The sequence below is a fragment of the Saccopteryx leptura genome, chromosome 3 (assembly GCF_036850995.1).
Source record: "Saccopteryx leptura isolate mSacLep1 chromosome 3, mSacLep1_pri_phased_curated, whole genome shotgun sequence".
Classification (NCBI taxonomy): Eukaryota; Metazoa; Chordata; class Mammalia; order Chiroptera; family Emballonuridae; genus Saccopteryx; species Saccopteryx leptura.
In genome coordinates, this window is record NC_089505.1 from 135,255,146 (window position 1) to 135,280,798 (window position 25,653).

At 42.9% G+C, this 25,653-nt stretch overlaps 1 pseudogene; it reads right to left on the bottom strand.

Moving 5' to 3' along the window:
• Positions 1-3,296: 3,296 nt before the first annotated feature.
• The window catches only part of LOC136398319 (small ribosomal subunit protein uS2-like), a 29,848-nt pseudogene continuing 7,491 nt past the window's right edge, over positions 3,297-25,653 (bottom strand).

Consider the following 25,653-nt stretch of genomic DNA (forward strand, 5'->3'; position numbering starts at 1 on the left):
TTCAGCAGGACCTGTCTCCCATTGTGTCTGCATTTTCTGTTAACAAGGAGGGATGCCAGCAAGGATTGTTGAGGGACACAATCGGTGGCCTTCCCAGTAACCATCAAAGCCATGCCTCTTTGTTAACATATTTCCAGTGTCGCTCAGGTATCAGACAGGCTGCTTAAGGAAGAGCTTTGATTATTCCAGTCCTCTTCACCTGTGAGAGATAGGTATAGAGGTGGACATGAGGCCTAGTTTTAGCAATAAGACATAGGGTAAGGCTGCAGTGGTGGATAGGTGGCTTCTAGGAAAGACTTCTTTCCTGGTAAAAGAGGGAGTGCTGTGAGCAAAAACTGCTCCGGCTATCCTTTTTTTTTTTTATTTCCTTTTTAATTTTTATTTTACTTATTCATTTTAGAGAGGAGGGGGGAAGAGAGAGAGAGAGAGAGAAGGGGGGAGGAGCAGGAAGCATCAACTCCCATATATGCCTTGACCAGACTAGTGCAGGGTTTTGAACCGGCAACCTCAGTGTTCCCCGGTCGACGCTTTATCCACTGCGCCACCAGAGGTCAGGCTATGCTCTCCTTCCTGATGGGATGCTGTCCTTTAGACAAGTGATGCTTGAAATTCCAGCAGCCAGCTTGGAATTGTCCAAGGTAAAATTTCCACCTGTACTTGCCTAGGAGATATCAAAACCTGTTGTTGTGTTTCATCACAACTGGTTCTAAGCCACAGAACATGTCAAAGGACCATGAACTTTGAGAGACCTGAGGAATCAGATCCCTACTGGACTGAATCCTTTGCTGACCAACGAACAGTTGAGACTGGTTTTAAGAAAGCATGGACAGGCTAGTGGATTTACTCCGGTCTATACAGAGTACTGTTTTCAATCCTCCATGAACTTCTCCTTTTCATACTATGGTGTCTTTGTTTTATTTGCTTACATGACCACAGGGGAATCACAGAACTGATTCTCTGGCTCCCTCATCCAAGATGTTGCTGAACCAACCCTGAAACCACCACTGCTAGATGGCTTGTCAAGTGAACCTTAAATACCCTATGTGATAAGAGAGATGGACAAACGACACCCTTGGTATCAGGAAGTAAAACTTGACCGGGACGCAGCCACGCTCACTTGTTCGTGTATCGTCTATGGCTACTTTGGTGCTACAGCAAAAGAGTGGAGTAGTCGCCATCAGGACAGCATGGCCTACAAAGCCTGAAATGTTTACCATCCAGTTATTAACAGAAAAAGTTTAATAACCTCAGTTTTTGTTTTGTTTTTTTTTTTCATTTTTCTGAAGCTGGAAACAGGGAGAGACAGTCAGACAGACTCCCGCATGCGCCCAACCGGGATCCACCCGGCACGCCCACCAGGGGGCGATGCTCTGCCCATCCTGGACGTCGCCATGTTGCGACCAGAGCCACTCTAGCGCCTGGGGCAGAGGCGCCCAGGCCATCTTTGCTCCAATGGAGCCTTGGCTGCGGGAGGGGAAGAGAGAGACAGAGAGGAAAGCGCGGCGGAGGGGTGGAGAAGCAAATGGGCGCTTCTCCTGTGTGCCCTGGCCGGGAATCGAACCCAGGTCCTCCGCACGCTAGGCCGACGCTCTACCGCTGAGCCAACCGGCCAGGGCCTAATAACCTCAGTTTTAAGTACTGTTAGCTGCATTTATTTGGTCCATCGTACTGAATGCATGCCCAAATGGTACAGCTACATTATGACTACCTCTTCCAGCCCCTACATTCTCCCAGTAAGATCATGGATATTCCCACATACACTGTCTGGTGGAGCATGGACTGAATCTAATACCTATCTGATCTGAAATCTTGTACAATGGACCTCACTACTATCCAGGCATATCTCAGCTCTTTTTTGTTTTTTTAGGTCTGTCTCAATAGAAACAGCACACACTTAGTCTGGAAAATTCTTACAACTCTTCCCTTCCTCTTGGCTAGCTTCTATTCATCTTTTCTAGCTTAGCTCAAATGCCATTCCTTCAAGAAAAGATTCTCTGACACACCAAATTGGTCATGTCCTCATTTTATGTTTTCATGGGGCCATAAATTTCCCTGTCATCATACTTACCAGAAATTATAATTAGGCATGAATTGTGTAATTAGTTTTTATTCATCCCATTCTTATTCAGAATGAAAGCTCCCTAAGTGCAGGGGCTATCTATCCTTTTCATGTTTATTCCTAGAGCCTAGAACATGACCTCATTTATAAAACACACAAAATAAATATGTGGTACATGAGTGAGGCATAAGTGAATGGAATAAATAGTACAAATCATACTTTGAACCCACGTGAAACCTTATGTCTTTTACTGGACCATGGTCATCTTTCAGAAAATATATACGCAATTCAATTGTGCTAGGTTTGTGTGTTTTGATGAGTCTGAAGGTGTCATTAAAAATGTGTCAAAATCTGGCCCCTCAGACACCCAATCCAGCCATCATGCTTCTCATTTTTGTAAGATGAAATGTCAGTTGCCTAGCCTGGCCAGGCAGTAGTGCAGTGGATAGAGCGTTGGCCTGGGATGCTGAGGACCCAGGTTTGAAACCCCATGGTTGCTGGCTTGAGTGTGGGCTCATTGGGCTTGAGCATAGGCTTACCAACTTGAGCATGAGATCATAAACATGACCCCATGGTCACTGGCTTGAGCCCAAAGGTCCCTGGCTTGAAGCCCAAGGTCGCTGGCTTGAGTCCAAGGTCGCTGACTTGAGCAAGGGGTCACTCACTTTACTGGAGCCGCTGGTCAAGGCACATATGAGAAGCGATCAATGAACAACTAAGACACCGTAACAAAGAACTGATGCATCTCATCTCTCTCCCTTCCTGTCTGTCTGTTCCTATCAGTCTCTCTCTCTCTCACTTCAAAACAAGAAAAAGGTAATGTCAGTTGCCTAATTCATTCACCTGGTGGTCTTGCATTCATGTATACCCACCATTGCACACCCACAGAGGTGGTTCTTCCCCTCACTAGCTACGTGCCCTTACAGGCTACTTACCTCTGTTTTTTCACCTATATAATGAGGACACTGTGCATGCATTAGAGACGTCTCCTCCAACTGTGAGATGGGTATGTAAGCATCTGCAATACACCAGCACAGAAATAAAGAGGAAGGGGAGAAATAACTTGAGAAAGAAGATATAGTCCTAATTGTCATATTAATAGAATCCACTGAATATTTACCTATTTAGTTTTAAACCTAAAGACTGCATTATCCTTAAAACAAACTAACAAAAACATCTGTTTCCTTTTCATCAACCTCATTTCCATGTCCTGTTGAAGAGATGATGGAAGAACAGCTTAAGACCCCTCCCTGGTTGTTCGCACCCATTCAGTGGCCTGAGCAGTGGGGGCTGCAGACCAGTCTTCCGTGGAGCTGGGCGCTCCAGCCTGCAGTCGGGAACTGCTGGAGCACACAGGGCACCTGCACGCCTTCAGACCAGTCTGCGACCTCAGGCTGAGCAGAGTGACCTTGGGATTTAGAGCAGTCCATTCACCCAGACATACCTCTTTAGTCACAGCCTTTTCAGCAGTGGCTGCTCTTCCTTTTCAATCTCTTCAGGATCCCTATAGAAGCAGAGATCAGGCATGGCCTCCCATGCGTGTTCCCAGGAGAGGGTACCACGCATGTGCAGAACTTCCTGGGCCAGCATCCACCACATCAGACCCACTGAGTGAGCCCCCTTGTTGCAGGGGATGGCAATGCCCACATAGCACAGAGAAGAGTGGGACACACAGACCTGCGGTAGGTAGGCAGGTTAACAGACATAAGACACCTCTGTGAGACGCTGTGGTCAGCCCTGGGATCAGTAACCACCGGAAGACACGCTTCCTGGAACACTGCCTGGGTTCGGTCAGTGAAGGTCCTGGAGGTGAAGCGTCCGGCAACAGGAGTCCACTGCATTAGCAGAAGCAAACTTCAGCACAGCTCATTGGCCAGTGACCCTGGATGATAGGACCCTGACAGCAGCCGGGTTTCCAATGGCAACAATGGCATGGGCCACCAGCAGGAGTTCTCCCAGGTCCCCTTCATCACTTTTCCTTTTGTAAATTTGAAAGTCAAGGCTGGTGCCGCCTGAGTGTGTTCTTGCTGCAAGAAACTTGAAGGCATTCTCCTCCTTCGTTGGTAGGACATCAAGGGCTCCGGATTTTGGTAAAGCTTCCCTTTAGGTTACGATAACTTAAGTTCCCTTTAAGTTAGAACAACGCCATATGGAACCCTCTCTGAGTAAGCATGGAAAGGCTATTATCCTTCATTGGAAAGTCTGAAATTTTCTTCCTCCATCATCAGGAATGGGATCTTGAGAGCAAAATGGATCCATTAAAAAAAAATGTCACTTTCAGTTATAATAACAAGTTCTGATTCTAAATCAAAGTTTCAATTTCACTCCCAATTTAAAAATTCTGCTCTCTCCAACATCCTAATTTACAATTCTCAATGTAGGCCTGCATCATGGTCAGGAACCTTTATGGGGACCGGGAGCTGCATGTCTGGCGTATATCTGGTTCTGTTCTCCTCCCTCTACTGGCTTTCCAGAACGGGGTAAAAGGAAGGGAAAGAGAAAAAGAGAGAAACATCCTGCCTTAGGTGCCGCTGCTGCTGCCGTTTGGGTTTCCCTAAGCTAACACTGCCTGTCTGTGACCGGAGGCCTCCAGACCTTAAATCTCTGGTGGGCTGGATGTGTGGATTACTTAAAGGCACCCTGAGGACTGTGCAGCTCCCTGACATTAGTGTGAGTGACACATACTCCAGGTGATGTCTTGCCATCCCCCACTCCCAGCTTTTGCAGTTACCCTGCTACCATTTTCTGCTGGGGTGATGTCAAGGATCTTTAGATCCAGTTACCTTCCAAAATATTCTCTTGGCCCGTGGGAGACTCAGGCATCCCTTCCATGCTAACTGGTGGGATCAGGCTGCTCTTCTGCTGATGTTTCTTCTTGTGCAGCTGTTTCAGATGGCCCCTCTGGCCTCCCACCTTCAGGTGGCTCGGACAGGAAGTAGCTACAACTCTGCATTCACATGTGCCCGCCCACCTCTAGGTAAGGAAGTGTATGTTAAGTTCCCAAGAACTTTCTCACTCTACTCTGCTGGAAGGCAGCCTCTCCATGGGCCTGGAGTGTCTAGTGAGCATCTAGTGAGGAATAAAAAGCCAGGCTGACCTCCTTGTAGGTAGTCCCAGTTTCTTAAAATTGTTTACTTAGAACTACACTCATTTGACTGTGACGTGTGTAACTCATGGGAAACAGGAGAGAGGACATGAGTCCCTACTCAACCAACATTTCATAAGTATGAAGTTACTATTTAAACAATTTGAGTTTGAGTTTCTGGTGTTTTCTTACATAGGCTGATTAAGGTGGTGCAGTGTTGCAAGACCGTCCGGTCTACCACTGAATACCATCTGCTGGTGTGTACTTGCATCTCCTCTTTAGTATGTGCGCGTTCTTTCATCTTTGCAGCGATAGTCTGGAGTTCAAGACAAGAAGAGTCCCATTAATTATCATGTGAAGAAGCAGAGAGGCACTTCTCCTTTGTGCCCTGACCAGGAATCAAACCCAAGACATCCACACACCGGGCTGACACTCTACCTCTGAGCCAACTGGCCAGGGCCTATACCAGTGTTTTTCAACACAGACCAGTGTCAGTCGGCCAGAAATTTCATGGCAGTTTGCAAAAGAGTTAACCACCCTAATGTATGAAGATTATAGACCCAATCATCTCAGTCAAATTTGCTTCTGCTCATGGTGATTTCTACCTTAGTGGTCCCTGAAATAATTCTCCTATTTTCAACAGTCCCCAAGTGTAAAAAGTTTGAAAACCACTGATATATATATATTCTTACAAAATTCATGGGTGAGTACTAATTATTATTACTATCATTATTATTAATTTTAGTTTCAAAAAAGGAAACTGAGGCTTAGACAGATTAAAGGATTTGTCCAAAATCAACTGGCCACGATAGCCTAGATAGACCTGGAGAGCATTATGCTAAGTGAAATAAGCCAGTCAGAGAAAGACAAGTACCATATGATTTCACTCATATGTGGAATCTAATGAACAAAATGCACTAACAAGCAAAATAGAGACAGACTCATAGTTAGAGAGCAGGCTGACAGCTGTCGGGGGAGGGAGAGTTGGGAGGCTGGGAAGCAGTGGAGAAATTGAGCAAAAAAGAAGAAAACTCATGGACACGGATAACAGCTTGGTGACTACTGAGTGGAGGTGGGAGGTGGAGGAGGATATGGCAGATAAATGGAGATAGGAGGAGACTTGACTTGGGATGGTGAAAGCAATACAGTGTACAGATGACGTGTTGTAGACTTGTGCACCTGAAACTTGTATCATTTTGTTAACCAGTGTCAGTCCAATAATTTAGTTAAAAGGACAAAAAAGTACAAATTGGCAGTTACAAAACAGTCACAGGGATGTTAAAGTACAGGATAGGAAATATAGTCAATGGATACTGCAACACCTACATAGGGAGCCGGGTGGGTACTGGAAATATTCTAGGGGAGCACTTTGAGACGTGTGTAACTGTCTGACTACTACGCTGTACACCTGAAACGAATACAAAATAATACTGAACGTAAACCATAATTGAAAAATAAAAATTGGAAAATAGAAATAAATAAAATAAACTGGCTAGTTGATGGCAAAGCCAGATTTCAAAGTTAAGATTTCTGGAACCTAAGAGGAAACCGAACATAAGAAGGAAGGGAGAAATCCAGGAGAGCAAAGTCACGAGGAAGGAGAAGGTGCTCTGAGTGAGAGAGCGGGAAGGGAAGGAAAATCCTCTGCTGTGTTTCCAGTTCAATCCCTTTTGTTCTCACAGAGGCCTGGGAAGCTGACCGCCGACTTCCCTCATCTGACAAGTGAAGTGTAATAAATGTGTGCTTTTCTTTCTTGTACAAATGTGAAGTCATTTCCAAAATTAGCCCTGTCCAACTGTTAAAATCCCCAAGTTCCCAAACTCTCTCAACAGGAAACAGCCGTGGACATCCAGATGTTTCTCCTCACAGTGTTTGTCTGCGTAGTGTTTACATTTATCTTTTTCTTGTTGAATCATGATTGTATGAAATGCTTTATTATGGTGATTGGCCGTCTGCACAAAAGTACTGAGAAGGGGAACTGAAGGATGCGTGGGACAAGGTGACACATGGCTCCTTAGCCAATGATCCAACTCAGAAAACCATTTCTGAGAGCCACACTTCCAGCGAATGCTCTGAGTTAAGAAATTCACCAAATACATAACTCAGTTGAGACTGTCCCTTTTCTGTATGAAGATAACTAGCACAAGAGAGAAACCTCAGTGAACCTACCCTTGGTAGGTTAAGAAGGAAAACAATCTGCCTGCAAATCATGGAATGACCAAGGCTGGGAATAACAAAAGAACGTCTCCCTGCAGCAAGAGAGCTGAACAGAAGCCTGAGATGGTAGATAATAAGGATGGGCTATATCACCTTGAGTATCATTAGTTATCTCTTACCTGTGTCAGGAATTGGGCTATAAGAGGTAAGCATTTTGCATGTATACCTCAGTTAATCCTCACAAGAGTCTTAAAAAGAGGTATTATTTTCATGCCCTGTTTGTAAGATAAGGAAACTAAAATTGAAGAGAGGTTAAACTACCTAAAAGTTTACATACCTACTAAATAGCTAAGCTGGGAATCCAACCTAGGTCTACCTCAGTCTAAAGAGATTATGCATTTAACTAACCATTTTATTCGGTTCTAAAAAATACAAGAGTTTTAAAGGCAATGGACCTACTTGTTTGATTCTCCAAGGAGAAGATGGAGTTTTGCCTTAATTTCTAACAGCGGAGTTTGCTTTTCTCTTGGTAACTGTTGAAGGAGAGCCAGCCCCATCTTCCTCCATGGCAGCTGTTTTGCTTGGGCAAGATGATCACTTTTGATCACTTCTGTCTTCCTTTGGGGCTGCCATTGTTCATTGTTTCACTTTGAATGCCCAAAAGAGATATAAAAGGAAAACAGCATATACCTTGAAGGTCATGGTGACTAGCAATAGAAGGAAAAACAAAAACAAAAACAAAAAGCTACCGGATTGGATCCTGGAAGCCTTTCACCTCCGAAGTAACCAAAGGGATAACTTATCAGACTTCCAAATGCTACCACAGCTGATGAAGTAGTCTTCCTCCTTCTTCTTTAATTATGACCTTAGCCAAAACTCCATGCTGTTCATCCCACTATTAAAGGGAGGATAGGAAGAAAAAATAAAGATAAATATAATCAACTTTATGTGGATCTGCTATGTCTCATTAGCAATTTTATGGTTTTGGTGAAGAGTAATACTTAGAACAGAAAAGACATTTTCTCTTTTTTGTTTTTTTAACTGAATGTTTAATTGGTTTGTCCCTGTTGGCCTAGCTTGAGAAACGCCTATATCCGACATGCACACACTGTATGTAAGAATGGGCATAAACAAAAGTCAAACATCTGCTCACCAGATCTGCCCTTCAGTCTTCTTCTCAAGCACCAGGGGAAGCATCTCGAGTCAGTCTCCGGTTTGACTTTGCAGGAATGCTGGGTTCTCTGCAGTGTTTTTGCCTCTCACCTTTCCTGGGAGTTTATAGGCAGGCTTTGAAGTTCCACTGAACAAACAGGGTCTCTGTGTTCCCCTTATTGCGAGCCAACCCTGGGGCCTTGGTCCATCAGCTCCTTATTAAGTGTTTAGTAATTTCAGTTTCCACCTTTTCGTCTTGCTCGCTTTGCAAACATCTGGAGAGAATTAGCTCCCAGGCCTATGTAACATACCCATTTTGTGGTTCTAGGGAGAGTTGTGTGTTAGGGGATGTTGTTGCTCTTAACGAGCTTTCTTTATGGTTCTTAACTGTAAAAGGTACTCTCGTTAATATTAATAGACAAAGAGAAAGCAAGGCCACTCGCCCCTATTTAGCTGTGGCCTTCTTGACTGTGAGTGAGAACTTCATTCTGAAAAGGAAAGAACAAATAATATAAAAATGGGAATGAAGTATAAGGTAAATAAATAAATTTATTTATATATATAATTACATTAATTATAACAACAATAATTAATTTCCAGGCACCTTGAAATCAGAATTAAGTCCATGATTCAATATAACGGCTAGCTACATGTGGCTTTTGAGCCCTAGTACATATTAAGATTTACTGTTTGTGTAAAATACACACTAGATTTGAAAGACTTAGTATAAAAATGTACAATATCTCCTTAATAATTTTATATAAATTATAGGTTGAAATTATTATAATTTAGAGATACACAGTTAAACTAATCTTTTTTTTTAAATTTTTTATTTTATTTATTCATTTTAGAGATGAGAGAGAGAAAGGAGAGAGAGAAGGGGGGAGGAGCTGGAAGCATCAACTCCCATATGTGCCTTGACCAGGCAAGCCCAGGGATTCGAACCGGCAACCTCTGCATTTCCAGGTAGATGCTTTATCCACTGTTCCACCACAGGTCAGGCTAAACTAATCTTACCTGTTTCTTTTTTATTTTTTTAATGTGGTCATTAGACATTTTAAAATTATTTAAGTGGCTTGCCATTGTGGTTTACATCAGGTTTCTACTGGACAGCAATGCACTGATAGATCAGACAAATTATTTAAAAGAAAGTGATTAAGACTTGTAAGAATCCCATGACTTAAAATCCATGTAACATCAAAGTGAATGGGAGAGTTATCAAAAAAAGTATTACACGTGCAGAGGACCCGGGTTTGATTCCCGGCCAAGGCGCACAGGAGAAGCGCCCATTTGCTTCTCCACCCCTCTGCCGCACCTTCCTCTCTGTCTCTCTCTTCCCCTCCCGCAGCCAAGGCTCCATTGGAGCAAAGACGGCCCGGGCGCTGGGGATGGCTCTGTGGCCTCTGCCTCAGGCGCTAGAGTGGCTCTGGTCGCAACATGGCGACGTCCAGGATGGGCAGAGCATCGCCCCCTGGTGGGCAGAGCGTCGCCCCATGGTGGGTGTGCCGGGTGGATCCCGGTCGGGCGCATGCGGGAGTCTGTCTGACTGTCTCTCCCTGTTTCCAGATTCAGAAAAGTGCAAAAAAAAAAAAAAAAAAAAAAAAAAAGTATTACAATATCATCTTGAATTTCAACAAACAGGAAAAGATGGCTATCAGAAAGTACTGATTGGTGAGTTTTTTCTCAAGACAAAATTCTAGAATCAATTATTAAATCCAAAATTTACAAGCAAATTAGAAAACAAGTAGATGATTACAAGAAATTGGCTGTTCCACTAAAAACAAGATATACAACATTAAATTTACTACCATTGTTGATTAAAAAGCAGTGACAAATAATGAATAATAGTAGTTAGGTTAAAAACCATAACTGGTTGAATATTTTTATTCAGTCTTTAAAATGTATCTATAGGAAAGCCTCTAGAAGAGGTCATAAAACTAAAATATTAAATTAATATGATCAATACCAAAACCAGTACTCAAAAAATACTGCATCAATAATGAGAAGATGATATATGAATATGACCACCATAAATGTGAAGTGCTGAGTTCATAAAATGAATTGTTTTAGGTACATCACTAAGGTGGCCCAGCTTGAAAATTATGCCCATGGAAAGAACTAATTTTTTTTAAGTATAACACAAGCTAAAAGTCTCACTTTACTGTACTGAACTGGCTAAATCGAGACTATTTTGTTCCGTTCCGGATAACCACAGTGTTGAGGGGGTCATAACAGTTGGAAAATGAAGGCCTGACAAAGGGGAGCACTGGGAGTGCTCAATGCTGCCACTCGGAGAGTGCGTAGACCTTCTGCTCTGCGACAAGAAACATGCAGATCCAGGAACAATTTGTGGAAGTTACAGAAGAGGTCGTAACAGATTATTATGAAGAACCTTAAAACAATCTTGGAGTTCTCCATGGGAAAGGTTTCCTGGAAGATAATAAATGACTCCCTATCCTTAAGGGTGTTCTGTAGACCAGGTGCACATTCACCAGGCATGTTAAAGAAGATACTTCTGCATTAGAAGGGAGGTTAAACTAAGTGAGATCTTTAAAGTTCCAATTCTAAGGCTAGAAACCCTGTTATCATTATTGGGAGTCTTAAGATACTCTGCAGCATTGGTTTTCAACCTTTTTTACACTTGGGGACCAGTGAAAATAAGAGAATTATTTCAGGGACTGCTAAGGCAGAAATCATCCTGAATATGAGCAGATTCGACTAAGATCATTGGGTTTATAATCTTCATACAACATCAGAATGACACAACATTCTGTGGACTGGCACAAAATTTCTGGCGGACTGGTCTGCAGACCAGCGGTCAAGAAACACTGCTCTACAGGCTTCTGCTTTGGCGAAATGAAGCTATCATCTGGAAGCTTCTTGAAACGATGCACCAGAAATTAGACTATTAAGAAAACTAGCACACAGCTGGTTCTTTGTTTGTGTTTGGGGTGGGAATGGAGCAAAGCTCTGATTTGTAGTGTTTGACAATTTCTGTGGTGTAAATACTCCTACTATAGCAAAATTTAAGCTACCCACAGTTTAACAACCCGCTCGCAAATTGTCTGAAAACTTGACAGGATTCTCACAAGCCAGTATGAGCTGGGTTCCGTATAACATTGCTAGTATACTGCTTAGCAGTCAGAAGGTGGTGTCAACAGGACAGAATCAATGAATCAAGTTTTTGTTTTTGTTTTTTAATATGGGCTGTACTTTCTGAAAGGTGTTAATATGTGACATGATCTATTCCCTGGAAGAACTTAAGGTTAACTAGTAGGGGAGGAGAAGTGGTTGGTGGGACAAAGATTAACACACAGAAAAAAAAATAGTGAATAGTTTAGAACATGGAACAGGTCTGAACATATAGGTCTGTGCTAGTAGAGCTTGGAAAGCAGTAAAGGGACAAAAACTAATGTTTATGGACAGCTGAAATATTCCATGTGCTGTGTGAGCCACAGGTTCTTACATTTCAAGAACCACAATCATAACCCTGTAAGGTAACCATGGTGCCACTGTATGGTTTAGGAACCAAAATAGCTCAAAATATCAGGACTCAAAAAAAATCAAGACCTGTACCTGTGGCCACAAGTGCACCTGAATCTACCGATGCGTCAAATACATCCCACCATGTCCTCTTTTTTTTTTTTTTTTTTTTATTCATTTTAGAAAGGAGAGAGAGAGGGAGAGAGAGAGAGGAGAGAGAGAGAGAGAGAGAGAGAAGGGGGAGGAGCAGGAAGCATCAACTCCCATATGTGCCTTGACCAGGCAAGCCCAGGGTTTCAAACCGGCGACCTCAGCATTTCCAGGTCAACACTTTATCCACTGCGCCACCACAGGTCAGGCCCCACCATGTCCTCTTTTGCATTGTCAGGGAAAGAGGAGGTAAGACTAAAGCTTAGCTGGAAGGATAGAGAGATTTTAAGGCCTCTTTCAAAACTAGAGGTCTGCAAAGCAGAGGAACAGTCCCACCTGATTGCGAGGCTACCCTGCTGCAGCTCAGGCCAGCAGCTTCTCTGCGGAGGTGTCACTCCTGAGTCAGGCTGAGTCAGAGCCTGGCAGAGCCAACTGTGAGGTCAGACAGAAGCCCCGCCCACTGCGCTAAAATGTTTCTCCCTGCTGCTCTGTGGAACTGACTTAGGTGTGTGTGTGTTGGGGGGCGAGGGTGAGCTTTTGTTCAAAATCACAACAGTGTGAGTTAGAAAAGTAAATAGCTCCCTGAGCGTCAATTTCTCCTAATGTAAAATGACAAGAAATACTAATTCACACTTTGTTGAGTTAAAATGTGTTAATTAAAAAAACCCAAAAAAAACACCTAGCACAGCCAAGCACAGAGTAAGCGTTCAATAAATACTAAATTCCTTTCCCACCACGTAGGACTATCATGTGTATCATTCTGTCCCCAGTAACGAACTTGGTGCCTAACAAAAACAAGAACAAACAGATAAACCTTGTTTAGTTACAAAGCTGATTCATTACTCAAGGCCCAGAAATTCTTTTTACATTAAATAAAATAACTATATTGCACATGTGGAACTCCACTCCAGTGTTCAAGAGTAGTGTATGCTCTTCTCGGGCTGGTCCCGCATGCAGATAGGAGAGTGCCAACTCTTTGACGAGGTTTCCTGAGTGCCTACACTGCCAGGCTGAAAGCGGCCTCTCTCCGCTTATTTACTTTAATAAGGGCATCATTCTGCCGTGATCATTTCCAGTGAGCTGTTTGCCCATTACACTAACAAGTGACAGTGCCGACCAGTGCCGACGTTGCCGCTGAGGGTCCAAGGAGAATGTCATGCTGGATGCTAGTCATGTATTATGGGAGCTCAAGGTTAGTTCATTTAAGAAAATCAGTGGTAGAGGTCCTGGGGCTGTTGAGGAGGCCCCCTGATTTTTATGAATGGCCTCATGAGCGTCACTGCGGCATGAAAGGATTGACCAGTAATTGAATGAATGGGAGCTGAAAGGAACTGCAGCCTGAGGCTTGTCATGACTTCAGGTGATTTGAAGAGAACTGAAAAGTGGTTGGCAATGTACAAAGCTCCCCAGGATCAAGCAAAGGCACCCAACCATGATAATTCACCCTTTCCATTAATTCAATGCCCCCACCCAGTGTGGCTTACCAGGGTGTGCCTACAGGCGCTCTCTGCATGTGTGCTGCAGCAACCAGCTTGGAAATCCACCGCTGCATTTGCTGGGGAGGCTGGCTCCAATCTGAGCAGACAGCACGAGCTGTCGTCTGGTTTTTATTAAATTCCATAAGTAGGAGAGTAATTCATACCCCAACATGTTACAGACTCACTATTTACATAGTGAGACTCTGATTGAAAACTGTTTTGTTCTTTTCTGCTTTTCTCTATGTTGCAAAATTTTTAATGAGCATAGAATACTTTTATATTTTTAAAAAGTAAATATTTTAAAAAGGAATAGTTGCCTGTCAGAAACAGAATAGGCACAAAAATATATTGCTAAAGGCTTTGAGAACTATATTCCTACAGCTCTGTTGGTCAGAAAGTCATCTTATTGGAACATTTTCCTCCACTCTCTCTGAATTTGAGTGAGCTTTGTTCTGAGACTGCCAATTGAAAAATTAGATATACATACTATAATTAGAGGGATGAGTAATTGATCCCTAGCACCTACTGAAGTTTGAATTGTAGGTTAAGTGATTGGAAAATGATGGCTTTTCAAAAGCAGGCCTTTCTCAGCATGAAATGACAAGATATATGACAGCTCTTTGCCCACTCATTTATTGAGCATCAATTGTGCTGCATCAGGCACTGTACCGGGCACTAAAGATACAAAGATCATTTGTGTCTTAACTATAATTGGGAAGGTTGATATGAAAACAATATTGCAGCTCCATGGGGTGAGTTATGTACAAGAGAGTATGGGTGAGTAGTCAGGTCAGGGCAGATTTCACAGAGGCTGGGACATTTCAATAGTCTTCACATTAGAGTAGTCTTTTGCTAAGTACACCAGACATAGCTGGGTGATAAAGAGGTGTGTAGAGGTGAAGAGAATCTGGCTGAGGGAAAAGATGTATAAAGGCATGGAAGCATGATCAGGACCTCAAAACCTAATTCATATAAGGTTCTCAAAGACAACCATTCTTTTTTTTTTTTTTTTTTTTTTTATTTATTTATTTTTTACAGAGACAGAGAGTGAGTCAGAGAGAGGGATAGACAGGGACAGACAGACAGGAACGGAGAGAGATGAGAAGCATCAATCATTAGTTTTTCGTTGTGCATTGCAACACCTTAGTTGTTCATTGATTGCTTTCTCATATGTGCCTTGACCGTGGGCCTTCAGCAGACCGAGTAACCCCTTGCTGGAGCCAGCGACCTTGGGTTCAAGCTGGTGGGCTTTTCCTCAAACCAGATGAGCCCACACTCAAGCTGGTGACCTCGGGGTCTCGAAGCCGGGTCCTCTGCATCCCAGCATCCCAGTCCGATGCTCTATCCACTGCGCCACCGCCTGGTCAGGCCATTCTTATCCCAAATAAGAAGCTAGACTAGTGGGCCACTATGAGCCCCACGTCCATCGCTTATTAGCCCTGCCTTGTACCCAACATGAGAAGGGTGGGTGATTTAAAACAAAAACAATATCACCATCCAAAAGTGCTTGACGATCAGAGAGTTATTTTACCGTGATGCTTCCTATGCTTTTGATAAAATAGACTAGAATTTAAACTCTAAGTTTGCCCATTGAAGAATAAAAAATTAGGATTAACATGATAAATACTTAAGTTTTGTGTAACCTACTTGAGATCCTGGATGGCTTTTCCTGAAAGAAATGAAAATCTGGGGACTGTCCTACTACCCAGACAGGTGGCAAAAGGAAGAGAGTGGTGTACCACTGGAGCTTGCTTGTGTCGTCAGTGGCCTCCCAGTCCCAGAAATAGAAATAATTATAAAGCAATTTTAATCTTTACTGAGTTCTCTTGAAGCATAGTGAAAAGAATCCCAAATGTACAGCAAAGCATCTGAAAATCACCTTTCCCTCCCTCTAGTCATATATATTACACAGTTATGGCTGGCTGTCTGTAGTTTCATTCCTTCTCCTTGTCTTCCTCCAGTCTCTTAAACCTACCATATTTCCCCATGTAGAAGACACTCCCATGTATAAGACTCATCTTAATTTTGGGTCCCGCAATTTGAAAAAAAAAATGTATTACATAAAGTTACTGGGCTCAAGTTTTATTCATTATAAAATGCATACAACTCCTCATCCATGTGAAAAAGAGGCAAATGCAAGTTAAAAAATCTACAACTACTGTATAAGACGCACCCAGTTTTTAGATCCCAAATTTTTGAAAAAAGGTGCATCTTATACATGGGGAAATACGGTAACTACAAAAGCACTTATCTTTTCACGCCCTCCTTCTCTTCCCTTTCTAGACTGATTCCTCTCTTGGCTGGTAGCTCCCTCTCCCCTTTCTAAAGTGAATCAATTTCTCCTTTCTAGCTCACTACTCCAATCAACACCACAGTATTTTTATATCTGTGGAGAAGTTTAATAAGCAGAATGGGGGGTGATACTTTGCAGAGGCTGGAATACCCAGGAGAATGATTTGTTTTCCTTGTCACCTGAACAGCAAGCATTTTTAGCCAGTGCTGGCAAAGTTTCTGTCAGCTCCCATATTTTAGGCCTTGCTCACCCTAAAAACAGAAGACCTGCCATATCAGAGACGTTTGATGTAAAATGATCTTCACAAGCTTGTTGTCCCTTAACTTCGATCTTTCCTTTTTATTCACAGCAAGTTTGAGTCTCATTCCTTTACTAACCCAAAGTGGATAACTACAAGGTATTTATTCGGTTAATGCCTGTGTTCCCCACACTCCCCAAGGGCAGGGGCCCGTCCATAGCACTGTCCCTGGAAAACGGAATGCATTTCTTATTGCTTTTAGTATTTATTAAAGTAAACTGAACATGAAAAATAATTCCCCAAAGGATTTTTTTAGTTCCTTGAACCAAGTGTCTAAGTCAGGAATCCTGGAGCATACACAATTGCACCCTGCCTCGAGCCACCATATGAATGCATGACCAGGAAGCAATCTTCTCCCCATAGTATTTTTTCCAAAGCAAGCCAAAGACCTTTGAGCACAGAGCCTTTTTTTTTTTTTTTTTTTTTTTTAGGGAAGTGATCAGATGCAGTTTTCAGGCCCAACTCTTCCCTCTTTGATCCCATACTGGCATTTGAAGAGTTAATCTGCTGCCACCTTGTGGTTCTTAGTGACTGGGTGGAATTTGCCTTGATGAAGGGTCAAGGTGGTTCTAGAGTGGCGTTGTTTTCCACCCCAGAGTACTAGTTAGAAGAGTTGGCCTTTTGAAAGCATATTCCCAGCTAGCCTGGCCGGGTTGCTCAGTGAATAGAGCATCGTCCCCGCCCCCGTGGTCGCAGTTTGGATCCCTGATCAGGGCACGTATGAGAAACAACGGAGCAACTAAATGGAACGAGTTGGTCTCTCTCTGTATCTCTCTCTCTCTCCCTCTCCCTCTCCCTTTCCCAACTGGGGCCTGTTTCCTGTAGACCTGAGGCAAAGCAGTAGTACAGGCTAGGATTTCTTGCAAGTTTTCCGCCGTGGGGTGCCGCAACAGCTGTGACCCTGACTTGATTTTGATGTAGACTTCAAGGGCGCCGTCCCCAGCAGGAGGGAACATTTTTACCTCAGGAGCCTATTCACATTGGTAGCCTTGGCAGGGAAAGTTCCAGAAGCTTTGATTACACAAATACCTCTGCTAGGTACAGGCCCCGTCTTGGCAACCTGGGGAGAGAGAATGTGCACGTGGGCCGATTAAACCAAATGACCCGTTTCCTTTGCCGGGGCTGGGGGGCTGAGGGCTGGGGGCTGGGGAACTTCAGCTTAGAAATGATTTTTCTCCTTGGCTGTGTTGCCTGGAAACTTGGAGGTTTAATTAGGAGTGGGGAGGTTTTTGGCTTCTGCAGCTGCCTCTGCTCTCCCTCAGGGGTGGGGTGGGGTGTGTGTGTGTGTGTGTGTGTGTGTGTGTGTGCGCGCGCGCGCGCGCGCGCGCGCCCCCTCCCCCCCTGCAATGCAGGCCAAAACTGTCTGGAAAAATGAATTGCGGACCAAGGCAGATGTGACTCTTTTTATTTCAGTTTATTTCAGTTAATAATTTTTAACCTCTGGACCACAGAGAGGCTGTGAGTGTTTTATGTATCATGTCCTGGAGCTTGGACAACAGGGTGGCAGTGATAGCTATTACTTTATTCTCTATATCCATCCAGGGTCAATTTTTGGAAAATTTTCTAAATGTTCCCAAGCAAGTCTGAGAAGGACTGCCCTGGGTCAGTGTCCCCTGGCTCTGTAAGACAGAGCCCAGCCGGCCCCCATGCACTCAGCCCACTTTGTTAGGGGAATACTCAGAACAAACAAATTTAAATACAATATCTTTCATTTTTTTATTAACCTCAACATCCTTTATTAACTTTGATATTACCAATTAGTTATCCTCCCCTTGGAATATTTGGAAATCTTGAGGTAGAAGAACTTTCTTTCCATTTTTCTTTGGTATATGTGCCTGTTTGTGTATATTTCTTTTTCAACTACAAACATAGCACATAAATATGTTCCAATGGTAAAAGAATTATAAACAGAAGTATAACTCCACCTCCTCAGAGTCAGGTTCTGCAGCTGGGGTCAGAGTAGATCTAGGCACGTGTTGGCCCTTACCTGCTTCTCCCCCACCCCCTCTTCTTTTCTCCCTTTCCTTGCTCCTTCCTTCAGAGGAAGATTCAGAGACATGGTCCTTCCCTTTACGGATGGCAGAGAAGCAAGCCGTCAGGTACCACGTGTACTGGTTTCCTAGGTCCGCCATAACAAAGTACCACAGATTGGATGTCAAGGATGTATCGTCTCACAGTTCTGGAGACTAGAAGTCAAGAACAAGGTGTCAGCAGGGGAGGTTTCCTCTGAGAGCTGCCTCTCCCTTAGCTTCTGATAGTTTATTGGCAGTTTTTGGTGTTCTTGGCTTGTAGGAGGGCCACCTGGAGTTGCCCATTGCAGGCTTAGCTGTGGCTTTGTTGATTTAGTAGGTGGGTCAATCACCAGTCCTGCACACATTTCTGCTGTTTTCACCTTTTCTCTCTTTGTTCCTGTGGTAGTGAGTTTCGGGAAGAAAGGGGGCTAAATGCATGTATGTGTCCAGCTTGCCAGCTTTAACTCTGGAGCTGTTCTTGTCTTTTAACCAGCATGTTCTTGGAGACGTTTTCAAACTTCAAAGAATGATGTTATTCCTGGGCTGTCTGGAAATTGTAGGGAAGATTAGGAAGAAAAAAAACTTCAGTATGCCCTATGCAGCCTACAAACACATGCGCGCACACACTGGTCTGACTGTCCACGTTGAAAATCCACAGCCAACCTGGGCTGAATATTTGGATTCACCAGCTCCAGATTATTTTTTTTTTTTGGCATGTGATTTTCTTACATTTCCCAAATCTTTTATTTCACCTCTTCAATTTAATTTTGAAAGTACAGACAGCCAAAGTGTTCTTTCCAAAAATGCAAATCCAATTATTGTATGCCATCCCCCTACTTCAAAACATTCCATTTCTTGCCTGACCAGTTGTGGTGCAGTGGATAAAGCATCAACCTAGGATTTAGTTTCCTAGGGCTAAGTTTCCAGGTTTGAAACCTCAAGGTCGCTGCCTTGAGCACAGGCACACCAGCTTGAGTTTGGTGTCGCTGGCTTGAGCATGGGATCATCAAAATGATCTCATGGTCATTGGCTTAAGCCCAAGGTAACTGGTTTGAGTAAGGGGGTCACTGGTTCAGCTGGAGCCCCCTGGTCAAGGCACGCATGAAGAGCCATCAAGGAACAGCTAAAGTGCTGCAACTATGAGTTGATGCTTCTCAGCTTTCTCCCTTCCTGTCTGTCTGACTGTCTTCTTGTATCTCTCTCTCGCTAGCTTAAAAAAAAAATCAATGTCTTTTCTTTGCCCTTAGAATAAGGTCCAAAACTCTGCTGTCATCTTATGAGCAGCCCACCCCCCATCTGAGCCCTGACTGCCTATCTAGTCTCATGTGAGTCTCTCCTTTCTTGCTTAGCCTTGGCTTCCTCGGCCATTTCCCATTTCCATTAGACCTTTAGAACTGCTCTTTCCCCTGCCTGGAAAGCTCGCTACCTCAGCCTCCCAAATGCTCTATTGAAAACGTTCTTTTCCCTGGGGGACCTTCTCTGACTACCCCTCGGCCCCTCCCCATATACACTAGGTTAAATCCTGCATTACACACTTCCATGACATCCTGTGCTTTTGCTTGATAACGCTTAGCTACCTATCAGGCTAGACTGGAAGCCCCGCGAACACAGGATCTTTCTCTGACTTGTTCACGTCATCACCTAATACCTAGCACCCACCTGGCACCTACCAGGTAGTCAATAAATTGTACTTTTCACCTTAGATATTTCTGATCTTTGCTCCCACATTCATTCCAGCATATACTCAATTCTAAATCTCAGTAGATCTAATAGGGGCAAATGTTAACTAAATATTGAAAGTGCTCTACTGAGAAAGATACCTGTAGTACCTCTTCTGGAAAACTGGGCTTGGTTTTCTCTCTCCCATGTAGAAAACAGCCTTAGATGTCCTCAGGATCCTGGAACAGGTTACCAGGTGTCTTACAGCTCTTCTGCCAGCTCTATAAGCAGAAGATCCCCAAGATTAGACAGAGACATAGAAAGATGTAATTTTTATTTTTCATAGCCAATTAGGAAAATTGGTTATAGCGATAAAGTTAGCAGGTCATAAGAGGATTCTCATAAAACAAACTGAACAGAGGTCCCTGTTATAGAATTACAGTAAGACATGTTAAGGTGGCCCCAGATTTTTTTCCTCATTGCTTTTATTGCGGGGGAAAAAAATGTAACCCACTGTATGCAGTGATTGAAAGTTTGAAACTGAAACTATTTGTTTCCTCGTCTGTAAAATGAGGAGGTTGAACTAAGTACCTGCCAACCTGGCTCTAAAAGCTCTGACCTTCTTCTATGATTCTTTAAAAGAGCTTCTGGGTTTCTGAAAATACATTGCTCTTGAGGAAATCAAATTTTTATTACAGGGTTTTTAAAAACATAAACATCTTTATAAACCTGACAACAAGCCAGGTGAAGAATAGTGTGGATTTGGGATCTGCTAACAATGGTACCATTCTGAAGTGTTCTATAGTCAGCATTTTAGGACTCAGCCTAGAACTATGTGAGGGCTAGAATGGCTCAAGTCTTCAGTGGCAGCTTGGGAATTTTGTGCTTTGACTCAAGGGCAAAAATGAAATAATACCTGCCTAAATGCAAAAGAGTACATATTGTCAATAAATAAATAAACAAACAAATTATGTAATACTTTGTAGTATTATTTGGTAAATATTTACTCCCCTCCATGTCCCATCATAGGCCTTTACCTTCCTCCCCTATTAATGTTGAATTTTGCCATACAATTTGCTTTGGCCAACATAATGTTTGTGAACATGACATATTATCTTAAATGTACTTTCTCAGGTTAGGTTTAATCTTGTGCACTGGTGACCCACCATGAAATGCCCTGAGTAGCATTGTGCCTTTAGCCTAGACCCCAAAATGAACAAGCGTGAAGCAAATGTAAACTGAACCCACACACGCACCCAACTGAGTTCCGCCTAACTCAGTCAGATCACAGTTAATATGCAGACCTTTGAGCATAAAAATAAACGCTTGTTTTAAGCAAATAACTTTTGAGGCAGTTGTTACACAGCATTATTGTGAAAAAGCTGACTGATACAGGATGCAATGTGAGTTCTCATGAGATATGAAAAGATGATGATTAAGGATATGGTTTCTAAATTGTGGCATATCTTGCTTTGAATTTCACTTCTGTCATTTACTAGATAGGAAATGTTATGCAATTTACTTAACTTCTCTGAGAATCAATTTCCTCATCTGCAAATGGAGATAATCATGGTACCAACTTCATAGCACTGCTGTGTGAACCAGATAAAATAATACAGATCAAGCAGCTAAGACAGTGTCTGGCACACAGTGAGGATCCAGTAAATGTTTGCTATTACTAAAAGTAATAACGGTAATTTCCATAAAATGAATCTTACTGTCCTGTCAACTTACATTATAAAACTGGATATATTTTTTCTATGAAACTGGATATAAAGACTTATTTGGAAATATTTGGTGAAGAAGGATGAAGATAAATATCCTATCGCATGAATGATAAGTTCCATATGATTAAAACTTCCTTGTGTATGGGAGATATATTTTCTACCAAGAAAGCCAGTCTGTGTGGTAGGTGTGTATGAAACTGTTTTGAGTTCCTTTACAACTATTTCCCAAATCTGAACCCCTTTTACAATTGGAGTTTACATTTCCACACCCCAGACGCTAGGATATGAAGTGTGATGACTAGTATTTTAACAGTCTGGGTCTGACCCTCTACTGTTGGTTCCCAGAATTGTTCCTTAAAGTTCACAGCTAATAGTGCAACAATGTTGTACTTTGCCTTCATGTATTTAACAAATTTTTATTAGGTCCTAGGTATTGCATTAGGCACTGGAGGTAAAGAGGTAAAGAAGACCTGGTCCTGCATTCATGGCAATCACAGTTTGGTTGTAGATGGGCACATATGTTTCACTCTGTTGTCGACTGTGATGGATTTAGAGGGACTACCCAGAGCACTGTTTAAAAACAATTTTAGGCTTGACCTCTGGTGGCGCAGGGGATAAAGCGTAGACCTGGAAATGCTGAGGTCGCCGGTTCAAAACCCTGGGCTTGCCTGGTCAAGGCACATATGGGAGTTGATGCTTCCAGCTCCTCCCCCACTTCTCTCTCTCTCTGTCTCTCTTCTCTCTCTCTCTTTCTCTCTCTCTCTCTCTCTCCCTCTCCTCTCTAAAAAATGAATAAAAAATAAGTTTGAAAAAAAAAAGAACTAAATAACTTTAAAAAAAAAAACCAAAACAATTTTAGCAGCATTTTTTGATTGATTGATCTGTAGAGAAACCGAGAGAGGAAGTCGAGAGAGAGAGAGAGACAGAGAGAGAGAGAGAGACAGAGAGAGAGAGAGAGAAGCATTCATTTGTTGTTCCATTTAGTTGTACATTCATTAGTTGCTTCCCATATGTGCCCTGACCGGGGATTGAACTTACAACCTTGGTGTTTCAGGACAATGCTCTAACCAACTGAGCTAACCAGCCAGGGCCAATTTTACTAATATTTGATCTTAGTGGGGAACAGAGCCATAGGCATGGAAAGAAGAAATGGTTTCGATTGTTTGCTAACTCAAGTCTAGTTGGAGACAGACACATATACAACAAAATATAATATAATTTGGTCAGTGCTATTTGTGAGATAATGATGAAGTAACATGAAACACAGAGCAAGGAGTAATTAATTTTGCCAAGAGGGGAATAGAGTAAGGAAAGGCGTAGTTGAAGAGGTGAAATTGTAGCTGGGCCCTGATGGATGACTAGGAATTTAGTAGGTGATGAAGTGGAGAAAGAAGATTTCAAGCCAAGAACACATCATGAGCAAACGCACAGAGGTGTATAAGTGTGTGGGGTGTGGAGGGAACAGTGAGGAGTCCTGTTAGTTTAGGACGTAGGGTGTGGCCATGATGCTTGTGGGAGTGTGTTGTAATAGTGGGTTCAAACCAGACTCTACTGCTTTAGCCATAGGATTTGCCTGAAGGCTTTTAAGCTACAGCATGATATAGCCAAATATGTACTTTTAAAAAGTTACTCCAGAAGAACTAGATTGGAGATAGAGAAAAAGAGAAAGAGGCAGGCCACCAGAGAGGAGGCTACTGCAGCCATCAGACAACGAACACTGGTCCCTAAACTGGGGTGCCATGGGGTGGGGGCAGAGAGAGAGGAAATAACATCATCACCTAGGAAAGGATGTTCTTTGCTTTAGAAAAAAGACCTATCATTGCCTGACCAGGTGGTGGCGCAGTGGACGGAGTGTCGAACTGGGACATGGAGGACCCAGGTTCGAAATCCCAAGGTCACCGCTTGAGCGCAGGGTCGCTGGCTTGAGCGTAGGATCATAGACATGACCTCATGGTCATTGGCTTGAGCCCAAAGGTCTCTGGCTTGAGCCCAAGGTCACTGACTTGAGCCCAAGCTCACTGGCTTGAGCAAGGGGTCACTCACTCTGCTGTAGCCCCCTGGTCAAGGCACATATGAGAAAGCAATCAATGAACAGCTAAGGTGCCACAATGAAGAATTGATGCTTCTCATCTCTCTCCTTTCCTGTCTCTCTGTCCCTCTCTCTGAGTCTCTCTGTCACTGTCAAAAAAAAAAAAATGACCTATCATTAGGACTTCAATTGATAAAAAGCAAATTCAATAGTCTAAATTTTTTCATTGCTCATATTCTAATATTACTGTTTGGATATGTGTGTATATCATTAAACTACATTTATTGGCCCGATAGGGAGCTCAGTGAATAGAGCATCCCTCTTCCCCCTTCTTCCCCATCACCCACCTCCAGCATGCAGAGGTTACAGGTTCAATCCCTGTCCCGAACACGTATGAGAAACAACCAATAAGTGCACAACTAATTGGAACAGCTTAGTGAAATAATGAATTGATGCTTCTCTCTTCTCTCTCTCTATCTCTCCCTCTCTCTCTCCCTCTCCCTCCCTCTCTCTTTTCCCCTCTCTTTTTCTCTTTTCTTCAATCTCCTCTCCTCTCTCTCTCTCAAATCAGTGGAATTTTTTTTTAAACTATATATATAAATGGAATTTTCAAAGAGTAATCTCGATTTTTCAAGTTATCTTCATGATAATCCTATAAAGTAAGTACTGTAGTTTCCATTTTACAGAGGAGAAAACTGAGACTCAGTGCTCTAAAAATCCCAAGATCAGTGCTCTTAGACTACATATCTTCTAAATGTCAAAGACAGCATTTGAACCTCGGCACCTGGAACCCAGAGTCCGTGCTCCTAACACTCTATACCATGTAAACAATGAACTCTCCAACATTGTGGTCCATCTCTGATATATGTTAAACCTTTTGCATACCTCTTTTTTTCCCCAGTGATATATATCTTGGCCCTGGAAATAGCCAATAAGAATTAGAGAAGTGTTAGAAATAGGAGAAAGTACCAAGAAAATGAAAGATAACCTCATAGTGACTGGGTTCAACCTCTGAAATAATCCAAATAACTTGGACTTAAATTTAGTCTAAGAAAAGCTACTGACTTATTCCTGAGTACTTGAGAGATTTGAGTCTCTTACTCTGCTGGAATCAACGCATTAATCAACCCACTGGCAGTGTACCTAGCACTGTTCTGGGGGAATAAATCACCTGTGACTCAGCCCTGTGTAAAAGACACAGGGGAAAAAGCCCAGGACTATGAGTCAGGAGACAGAATCGGGAGTCCTGGCTCTGCCCTTAACCTGCCCTTTGGCCTTGGACAAGTCATTTCACTTCGGGGCCTCCGTCCCACCATTGCAAATAGCCCCATGATCTCAAAGGCCCTTACCATTCCTGCAGCGTTCTTGTGGCTGCCTTACAGTATCTGAAGGAAAAGTAAAAGAGCGGTTAGTATTCACATCAAGGTATGGTAATAAAACACATTCAATTTGCCACAACTGGTTTAGCAATCACTTGGCCTCTTCTGAAACAACCTCCTAAGTATGCAGGGGAAGTGTTTATCATTCCTGCTCCCGAGGAGCCTGACGCATCACTGAGAGAATAGTCTTCACAATTTTTACTTTTCAAAAATGGCTGCATTTGAAATCTTCCAGGATATTAAAAACTTGTTTTAGGGGACCTGAGGCGCTGTTAAACTGAGTTACTCAATGCTTTATCCCTCCCTCCTTTTTATCTTGCTTAGAGAATCCCCAATGGTGATTTTAAAACATGTTAAGGTATTTAATCGAGGCCTCTGGTGTTTGGGTAGTGCATAGTTGACTCTGAGGCAAAGTATTTTGGACAATGGCTGAATATGCTCACTGTCTGCTGGAGCTAAAGATTGCAGATAGATTTTTTGCATCTTGTTTCTTCTAGGGGGGAGACCACAGGGTGAATGGAAACACAAATTTGCTTTTGCCACTTCAACAGCCCCGTCAGTTTTCTGGCCGTGATCATTTTGGCTTCCAGAGAAACCAGCGTTGAACCTTGAAATAGGGCGACCGGCTGCCTTCCAGCTCTCACCATCGAGACAAGTCTCCAGAGAGCATGGGCTCCAAACAGTGATTAGAG